The following is a 10,742-nucleotide window of genomic DNA, read 5'->3' as shown; positions in this document are numbered from 1 at the left end:
AATGTATATGGGTACTGTGTTGCATGACCGTGCAATTACCAGTTAAAGTAGTACAGCGCTGAAAAGAAAAAAAAATGCCTTGGCCATGAAGTGGGAAACCTTCCGGATGCTGAAGTGGTTAATTTGCAGCATTTTTTCACAGCTGCCTAAAACTTTTACACAGCCGTGTATACACTGTAGCTGTGTAACTACGTACCGTACTGACTGCAGGAGGCCACAGTGGCCAGAAAGACTTCCTCCTCAGTTCTGTATGTAGGTCAAGACCATATGCTGTGCAGAATTCATAAATTAGAACTGGCACGCTAGATTGCATAAGAATATCTTTTCAAAACCCAGACCGGATTTCGTCAGTATGACACCATGATTGGTTAAAATGTACACTACACAGACATCTGACTTACAAAGGACTCCTACTAACAAACGGAAGGAGACAACAGGAAGTTAGAGGAAATCTACCCCTAAGCCCTTGTACACACGGTCGGATTTTATCCGAAACTGTTGCATACACACAGTCGGACAAAGTTGTCAGAAAATCCGATCTTTCAGAACGTGATGACGTTATTTTGTTACGACGGGACTACGTTCACGCTAGTAGCCAATCGCTTTGGTGTAGGAAGTTGATCTGAGCATGCGTGGCACTTTGTCCGATCGGAATTCTCTACACATGATCGAAGTATGTCCGATCGGATCATGTTGTCGGAAAATTTTACCAAAAAGTTGGAAAACTTGGTCCGTCGGATACTCTGACGGAAACAGTCCGATGGAGCCCACACACAGTCAGATTATCCGACAAAACGGTCCGATTGGACACATTCCGTCGGAATCTCCGACCGTGTGTACAAGGGCTAAGAATGGAAATTCACTCCTGTAAGAGTTATTATGGGTAAAACAGAGGCCTGTAGTACGCACCAAAAAGCAATAAATGAAGGGCCGGTGTTCTGCCAAAAACTGTCCCCCCATCGCATAGTGTCTGCCCCGTACTGCGCGGGCTCAGCGCTTGCGCAGTACGGAGGACGAGGAGACTCCGAAAGTCTCCGAAGATGAACGGCGCCTACGCACTGAGTCCAGGTTCAAGCCCCACCATCCAAGTGGACATATGGTAGCACTTAGTGCCAGGGCCCCTCGCGGGCTCGCCACGCTTCGGGCACGGCCTCGCTTCGCTCGGCAATTTTTTATTCTAACTCTATGCCCACTTGGATGGTGGGGCTTGAACCTGGACTCAGTTTTAACCCTTACTGCAACACTTAGTATGAAAACATACACAGAAAAAAAGGACATTATTAAGTACAATATACGCATGTACAGTTGTGCTCATAAGTTTACATACCCTGGCAGAATTTATGCTTTATTGGCCATTTTCAGAGAATATGAATGATAACACAAAAACATTTCTTTCATTCATGGTTAGTGTTTGGCTGAAGCCATTTATTATCAGTCAACTGTGTTTACTCTTTTTAAATCATAATGGCAACAGAAACTACCCAAATGACCCTGATCAAAAGTTGACATACCCTGGTGATTTTGGCCTGATAACATGCACACAAGTTGGCACAAAGGGGTTTGAATAGCTATTAAAGGTCACCATCCTCAAGACCGCAATAGAACCGACACCTGAGCCCTTGTACACACAGATGGACATTCCGACAACCAAATCCGTCGGATTTTGTCCGAAACTGTTGCATACACACGGTCGGACAAAGTTGTCGGAAAAATCCGATCATTCATAACGTGATGAGGTTATTTCGTTAGGACAGGACTACGTTCAGGCTAGTAGCCAATAGCTTTGGTCTAGGAATTTGATCTGAGCATGCGTGGCACTTTGTCCGATCGTAATACTCTACACATGATTGGACAAGGTCCGATCAGATCGTGTTGTCGGAAAATTTTATAGACAAGCTGGAAAACTTGGTCCGTCGGATATTCCGACGGAAACAGTCCGATGGAGACCACACATGGTCGGATTATCCGACAACGCGGTCCGATCCGATTTTTTCCGTCGGAATGTCCGACCGTGTGTACAAGGGCTAAGACTTGCCTATTGGGGGGTATGGAGGGGGGGTGGAGTCCCAAAAGATACCATGGAAGTAGTCATGAGATGCCTATTTCAGGCAAGAAAATGAATCGCACAAAAATGGCAGACACACAACCCCCCTTCTGTGGAGAATTGGGTTGAGACCATCAATTCAACAATTGAGAATGATAGAGTGACATACATCAGGCAGGGCAATTATAGGAAGTTTGAAAGAATGTGGTGACCTTGGTTAAACGAGTTGGGGCACCCTCCATAGAGGGGGAGTGGGTAGAATGTGGAGGAGGGGGAACTTGTTTCTTTCTTCTTCTTCCCCCTATTACTACCAACCCGTGAATTTGGAGGATTTCTAAAGCCCATTGCCTCGGTAGGTCTTCCTGACCCCTGGGAGGGCTCCACCCACCTCTCCGTGCCCCTTGACGGATGTGTAAACAACAGCAGGCAAATATACCGTTTGAGTGCTGTGAGGGAAAGGTGTGGGTGGTGGACGATTGGGTGGGTGGACGTGGGTGGGTAGGGTAAATAATGTCGTTATGCACTGTTAAGTATTACACTATGTATTGTAAAGCTCTATTTTTAAATCTTCTTTTACTGTTTGCGTAATAATTATATTATAAATAAATAAAAATGAATAATAAAAAAAAAAAGGTCACTATCCTCACCTGTGATCTGTTTGCTTGTAATTAGTGTGTGTGTATAAAAGGTCAATGAGTTTCTGGACTCCTGACAGACCCTTGCATCTTTCATCCAGTGCTGCACTGACATTTCTGGATTCTGAGTCACGGGGAAAACAAAAGAATTGTCAAAGGATCTGTGGGAAAAGGTAGTTGAACTGTATAAAACAGGAAAGGGATATAACAAGATATCCAAGGAATTGAGAATCAGCAGTGTTCAAACTCTAATCAAGAAGTGGAAAATGAGGGGTTCCGTTGAAACCAAACCATGGTCAGGTAGACCAACTAAAATTTCAACCACAACTGCCAGGAAAATTGTTTGTGATGAAAAACCCCCCCACAAATAGTTCAGGTGAAATACAGGACTCTCTGAAAACTTGTGGTGTGGCTGTTTCAAGATGCACAATAAGGAGGCATTTGAAGAAAGATGGGCTGCATGGTCGAGTCGTCAGAAGAAAGACATTACTATGCAAATGTCGCAAAGTATCCCACTTATGATACGCCAAACAGCACAGAGACAAGCCTCAAACCTTCTGGCACAAAGTCATTTGGAGTGGTGAGACCAAAATTTAGCTTTTTGGCAACAACCATAAACGCTACATTTGGAGAGGAGTCAACAAGGCCTATGATGAAAGGTCCACCATTCCTACTGTGAAACACAGAGGTGGATCGCTGATGTTTTGGGGATGTGAGAGCTACAAAGGCACTGAAAACTTGGTCAAAATTGATGGCAAGATGAATGCAGTATGTTATCAAAAAATACTGGAGGAACATTTGCATTCATCAGCCAGGAAGCTGCGCACGGGACGTACTTGGACATTCCAATATGACAATGATCCAAAACATGGCCAACAAGGCCAAGTCAACCTGTCATTGACTACAGCAGAATAAAGTGAAGGTTCTGGAGTGACCATCTCAGTCTCCTGACCTCAATATCATTGAGCCGCTCTGGGGAGATCTCAAACGTGCAGTTCATACGAGACAGCCCAAGAATTTACAGAAACTGGAGGCTTTTTGCCAAGAGGAACGGGCAGCTTTATCCTCTGAGAAGATAAAGAGCCTCATCCACAAATGCCCCTCCAACGGACTTCAAGCTGTCATTGATGTTAACGGGGCAATACACGTTATGTAATCTTTTGATCAGGGTCATTTGGGTAGTTTCTGTTGTCATTATGATTTAAAAAGAGTAAACACGGTAGATTGATAATAAATGGCTTCAGCCAAACACTAACCATGAGTGAAAGAAAAGTTTTTGTGTTATCATTCATATTCTCTGAAAAATGGCCAAGAAATTATACATTTTGCCAGGGTATGATGATCAACATATGAAAACAACTGTAGCTTGAATGCTCCAAAGCTGTGTTCTCCAAACTACCTGCCTTTATCCAGCCCTTGAGGAATTATTTTTGTCATTGATACAAGACATCCGTTGGAAAAAATCAGACGGATTTTGTGGTCGGAATGTCCGACTGTGTGAACAAGGGCTTACATGAATTCAATTGTTCATGGAAATTTTTTAGCGCTGCATATTTAAATGTTTTAATTTTTTTTTTTGGTTCATGATCATTGGACTTATGTTTGCTGACAGATATCACTAACTATGTAATATATTGCATATAAGAATTATACTATTTAAGTCCAAGCATCTGCTTTAAATTAATAAATAGGTAAACTTCAATTAGGCTTTAAGGACTTTGTTGCATTGCTCTTTCATAGTTACATAGTTACATAGTAGATGAGGATGAAAAAAAGACACAAGTCCATCAAGTCCAACCTATGTGTGTGATAATATGTCATTATTACATTGTATATCCCTGTATGTTGCGGTCGTTCTGGTGCTTATCTAATAGTTTTTTAACATTATCAATGTCCCCTGCTGAGGCCACCGCCTGTGGAAGGGAATTCCACATCCTCCATCAGACTTTTTCCATTGGAATTTCCAGCACACAAAGTTTGAGAGCAGGATCTAAAATTTTCCGACACCAAAATCCGATCGTTTAAATTCCTATTGTGTGCAGACAATTCCGACGGACAAAGTGCCCACGCATGCTCAGAATAAATTACAAGACAAAAGCTATTGGCTACTGGCCTCTTTATAGTCCCGTCGTATGTGTTGTACGCCACCTTCTTCTGAACTATCGGATTTTCCAACAACTTTGTGCGACCGTGTGTATGCAAGACAAGTTTGGGCCAAAATACAACGGATTTTGTTGTCGGAATGTCTGACCGTGTGTACAGGGCATTCCAATAGAACCCTCTAAGCAGTTTAAGGTTAAACCTCTTCTTCTAATTTTAGTGAATGGCCAGGTGTCTTATTAAATTCCCTTTCGTGGAAACGTTTTCTCCCTATTGTGGGGTCACCAGTATGTTATTTGTATATTGAAATCATATCCCCTCTCAAGCGTCTCTTCTTCAGAGAGAATAAGTTCAGTGCTCGCAACCTTTCCTCATAACTAATATCCTCGAGACCCTTTATTGGCTTTGTTGCCCTTCTTTGTACTCGCTCCATTTCCAGTACATCCTTCCTGAGGACTGGTGCCCAGAACTGGACAGTATACTCCAGGTGCGGCCGGACCAGAGTCTTGTAAAGCGGGAAAATTATCGTTTTATCTCTGGAGGTGATCCCCTTTTTAATGTCAATATTCTGTTTGCTTTGTTAGCAGCAGCTTGGCATTGCATGTCATTGCTGAGCCTACCATCTACTAGGACCCCCAGGTCCTTCTCCATCCTAGATCCCCCCAGAGGTTCCCCCCCCCCCCCCCAGTGTATAGATTGCATTCATATTTTTGCCACCCAAATGCATTATTTTATTATTTTATTTTATTTTACATTTTTCTACATTGAACCTCATTTGCCATGTAGTTGCCCACCCCATTAATTTGTTCAGATCTTCTTGGAAGGTTTCCACATCCTGCGGAGAAGTTCATTTAAATTGATTTCAGCTATCTGATCACGGTATTTTATTGTAGCGTTCGTGTTTTTCACCTAACCTTTGTTGAGAATCAAAAATTGTATTCATTTGTATAATGTTCCATTACACATTGTGACACCTTTAAAAATAAGGCCATCTAGTCTGGCCGCTGTGGTTTTTCTTAAGTACACAAAATGCGCTTTGAACAGGAAGAGATAAAGGTTGTGCAAAGCTAAAAACGTTAAGGCCAATCCTGCTTTATCACAGATCTGCTATGGACCAGCTTCTGAAAGCTTTGGTGTTCCTAGTATGTAAGTCTGCTATTGTTATATACTTGATTGGGGCATAATATGTTATTTACAATATATATATATATATATATATATATATAATCTGAAAATAGGTTGTAGAATTGAATTAGAGCCTGACCATCTCCCTAAAAATATATATTTTTATTTTTAGAGAGATGGTCAGTTTTTACGAGGGGATTTGATGGTCAACCCAAAACATGGTGTTGAAGTTGCAGCTGGTGGTGTTGGAAATTCTCTGGGCAGATAGTCGCTGACTATTCAGTTCTCTATTTAGGAAAGGTAGTGATACTTTGTGTTCTTCTGTTCGTTAGTCAAAACAGGGGGACGATTGAGGTTATGACAGCAAGCAAACCCAAATTCAGGCTGCTTTCTTAATCTATATAGCTCTAGGTGATCTGTCCTCTAAGCTTGGCTATTTGGAAAGTTGAGAATTTCAAACCGAGCATCAGAATGGGGAAGAAATGGGATTTAAGTGACTTTCAACGTGGCTTGGTTGTTGGTGCCAGACGGGCTGGTCTGAGTATTTCAAAAACTGCAGGGATTTTCACACACAACCATCTCTAGGGTTTACAGAGAATGGCCAGAAAAAAGAGAAAATATCCAGTGAGCGGCAGTTGTGTGGAGGAAAATACCTTGTTGATGTCAGAGGTCAGAGGAGAATTGGCAGACTGGTTCCAGATGATTAAAAAGGCAACAGTGACTCAAATAACCACTCGTTACAACCAAGGTATGCAGAATACCATCGTTGAATGCACAACACATCAAGCCTTGAAGCAGATGGACTAAAGCAGTAGAAGACGACCCCGGGTGCCACTTCTGTCAGCTAAAAACTGAGGCTACAATTTTCATAGGCTCACCAAAATTGGACAATAGAAGATTGGAAAAATGTTGCCTGGTCTGATGAGTCTCGATCTCATCTGCGACATTCAGATGGGAGGGTCAGAATTTGGCATACAGAACATGAAAACATGGATTCAACCTGCCTTGTATCAACAGTTCAGGCTGGTGGTGTAATGGCGGGGGGGATATTTTCTTCCCACACTTTGGGCCCCTTAGTACCAACTGAGCATCGTTTAAACACCACGACCTAGTATCGTTGCTGACCATGTCCATCCCTTTATGACTACAGTGTCCCCATCTACTGATGGCTCCTTCCAGCAGGATAATGCACTGTGCCACAAAGCTCCAATCATCTCACCACTGGTTTCTTGACCATGACAATGAGGTCACTGTACTCCAATGGCCTCCACAGCCACTGGATCTAATCAAATAAAGCATCTTTGGGATGTGGTGAAACGGGGCTTCCCATCATGGATGTGCAGCCGACAAATCACCAAGAGCAACTGCGTGATGCTATCATGTCACTATGGACGAAAATCTCTGAGGAATGTTTCCAACACCTCGTTGAATCTATGCCATGAAGAATGAAGGCAGTTCTGAAGACAAAAGGGGGTCCAACCCAGTACTAGCGAGGTGTACCTAATAAAGTGGTCGGTGAGTGTATATACAGTAAAGAAAATTGAACGGGGTGTGTAACTGTACAAAAGGGGAGCAACCCTCTCCCCCATATAACATAGTACTTACATGGTAAATAAGCATACCATGATAATTCTGATGGAAAATACAGATTATATATACTGCATATACATATAATGTGCAAAAGTTTTAGGCAGGTGTGAAAAAAATGCTGTAAATGAAGTACGTTTTCAGAAACAAAAGTGCTGGCAGTTTATTTTTTCCAACAGCAGTAGCTGAGGCGATCGGGTCCTTCTGCTGACTGGGCATGGAGATGAGTGAGGGGAAGATGACCCCCACCCGTCTCCATGACATTGCAGGGCAGAAGCGACGTCAAAACGTCATTTCCGCCCATAGCTCTTAAAGGGACATTTTTTTTAATTCTTTGTTTAACCACTTCCCGACCAGCGCACGACGATGTACGTAGACAGAATGGCACGGGCAGGCATATTGGCGTACATGGACTCGATCGCCGCGGGCATACCCGCGATCGTCTCACGGGACGGCTGAATGGAGGAAATGCCGTGTAAACAGCATTTCTCCATTCTGCCTAGCAACTAGTGACGCTGATCTCTGCTCCATGTGATTGGAGCAGAGATCAGTGTTCACTAAATGAAAGCCCAACCCCCCCACAGTTAGTAACACACCCCTAGGAACACTTAACCCCTACACTGCCACCCACTGGTTAACCCCTTCACTGCCAGTGTAATTTACACAGGAATAACTGCATTTATATAGCAGTGATTACTGTATAAATGACAATGGTCCCAAAAATGTGTCAAAAATGTCCGATGGGTCCCCCACAATGTCGCAGTCACAATAAAAATCGCTGATCGCCGCCATTACTAGTAAAAAAAAATAATAAAAAATTATTAATAAAAATGCTATAAAACTATCCCTATTTTGTAAACGCTATAACTTTTGCGCAAACCAATCAATAATCGCTTATTGCGATTTTTTTTACCAAAAATATGTAGAAGAATACGTATTGGCCTAAACTGAGGGAAAAAAATGTTTTTTTATATATTTTTGGGGGATATTTATTATAACAAAAAGTAAAAAATTATGCGTTTTTTTCAAAATTGTCACTCTATTTTTGTTTATAGCGCAAAAAAATTAAAACCGCAGGGGTGATCAAATACCACCAAAAGAAAGCTCTATTTGTGGGGAAAAAAAGTACGTCAATTTTGTTTGTGAGCCACGTCGCACGACCGCGCAATTGTCAGTTAAAGCGACGCAGTGCCGAATCGCAAAAAGTGGTCTGGTCTTTGACCAGCAAAATGGTCCGGTCTGTAAGTGGTTAAATGGCAATTTTTTTTTTTTTTTTTATTGCATTTTAGTGTAAATATGAGATCTGAGATCTTTTTGACCCCCCATATCTGTCATGTTTTTTTTCTATTACAAGGGATGTTTACATTCTTTGTAATAGGAATAAAAGTGACACAATTGTAAAAATAAAAAATAAAAGGTAAAATAAATAAACGCTCCCCATCCCGCCGAGCTTGCGTGCAGAAGCGAACGCATACATGAGTAGCGCCCGCATATGAAAACTGTGTTCAAACCACACATGTGAGGTATCGACTCGATCGGTAGAGCGAGAGCAATAATTCTAGCCTTAGACCTCCTCTGTAACTCAAAACATGCAACCTGTAGAACGTTGCCTATGGAGTTTTTTAAGGGTAAAAGTTTTGAAGCGTGACATGTTGGGTATCAATTTACTCGGTGTAACATTATCTTTCACAATATAAAAAAAATTGGGCTAACTTTACTGTTGTCTTATTTTTTTATTAAAAAATGTATTTTTCCCCCCAAAAAAAAGTGCGCTTGTAAGACCGCTGCGCAAATACGGTGTGAGCAAGTATTGCAATGAGCGCCATTTTATTCTCTAGGGCAGTGATGGCGAACCTTGGCACTCCAGATGTTTTGGAACTACAATTCCCAGGATACTCATCTACACTGCAGAGTGCAGGAGCATCATGGGAAATGTAGTTCCAAAACATCTGGGGTGCCAAGGTCCGCCATCACTGCTCTAGGGTGTTAGAAAAAAAATGTATACTGTTTGGGGGTTCTAAGTAATTTTCTAGCAAAAAAAAAAAGAGGCTCGGTCAATCCGAAATAAATAATCACAAAAACAACGTATTCATTTGTTTCCATTTGTTTCATTCGGATGACATGATGCATCCAAAATAATGTATCACCAATGATCCAAATTGGTTTGAATCCTTATTTTTTTATTGTTTTTTATTGGATAAAATATAGTCGGTAAATTATGGATAATCATAACTTACTTACAGTGCCTTGAAAAAGTATTCACACCCCTTGGAATTTTCCACATGTTGTCATGTTACAACCAAAAACGTAAATGTATTTTATTGGGATTTTATGTGATAGACCAACACAAAGTGACACATAATTGTGAAGTGGAAGGAAAATGATAAATGGCTTTCAAAAATGTTTTTCAAATAAATATGGGAAAAGTGTGGTGCGCATTTGTATTCATCCCCCTTTCCTCTGATACCCCTAATTTAAATCTAGTGGAACCAATTGCCTTTAGAAGTCACCTACTTAGTAAATAGAAAGAAAAGAGAGTTTGGGACTTTGAATGAGGTGTGTACCCAACAGTCGATGTAGTGAGCATAAAACCATGGCATGAAATGCGTATGCAAAGGTAAATGCACATTGAAGACAATATTTATTAAATTACCCATAGATAATTAATAACTATGTTGCAACATGATTAAAATAATTAATCGCATCAGTTATTACAACAATGATACAGTGTACAATCAAAATCAAGAACATTAATGTACCTGATAAAAAAAAAAAACAGAAGGATTGCAGCACGTTGTGCTCTATGCGTTTCGTGAAAAGGCATGTCCTCAGGAGCAGGCGTAATCCATCTATAAAATAGCTCCCATTGTCGGCACACAATGATCACCCCAAGTATGTCCACCATGGGAACTGAGGGGGCCATGCCAGTGCACAACAAGTTGCAATGTGAGGGCCGCAGAGAAAGCACAAATATCCATATGGGAGCCAATGGTGGCTCAATTAGCCATCCAAAAGGGATTACTGCACAGCAGAAAGTCCTTTTTGAAAGCATATCTCCTCATCGGACTTGTCACCACTTCACCGGCATCAAACAAATAATCCGTCTCTGATTATTTGTTTGATGCCGGTGAAGTAGTAAAAAAAAAAATGGAATCTTCAGTCTAAAATGCCCGGGCCTATTTTCTGTCCCAGTCCAGGCTTACTTAAAATCCTTCTTCTGTCTCTTCGAGTAATCCCAGACAGACTCCATG

Source organism: Lithobates pipiens, unplaced genomic scaffold (genome assembly GCF_037356315.1).
Source record: "Lithobates pipiens isolate NorthernLeopardFrog02 unplaced genomic scaffold, aLitPip1_a1.2 Scaffold_62, whole genome shotgun sequence".
In the NCBI taxonomy this organism is placed as follows: domain Eukaryota; kingdom Metazoa; phylum Chordata; class Amphibia; order Anura; family Ranidae; genus Lithobates; species Lithobates pipiens.
The sequence above is the reverse complement of the archived record's forward strand: the minus strand, read 5'-3'. Positions refer to the sequence as shown.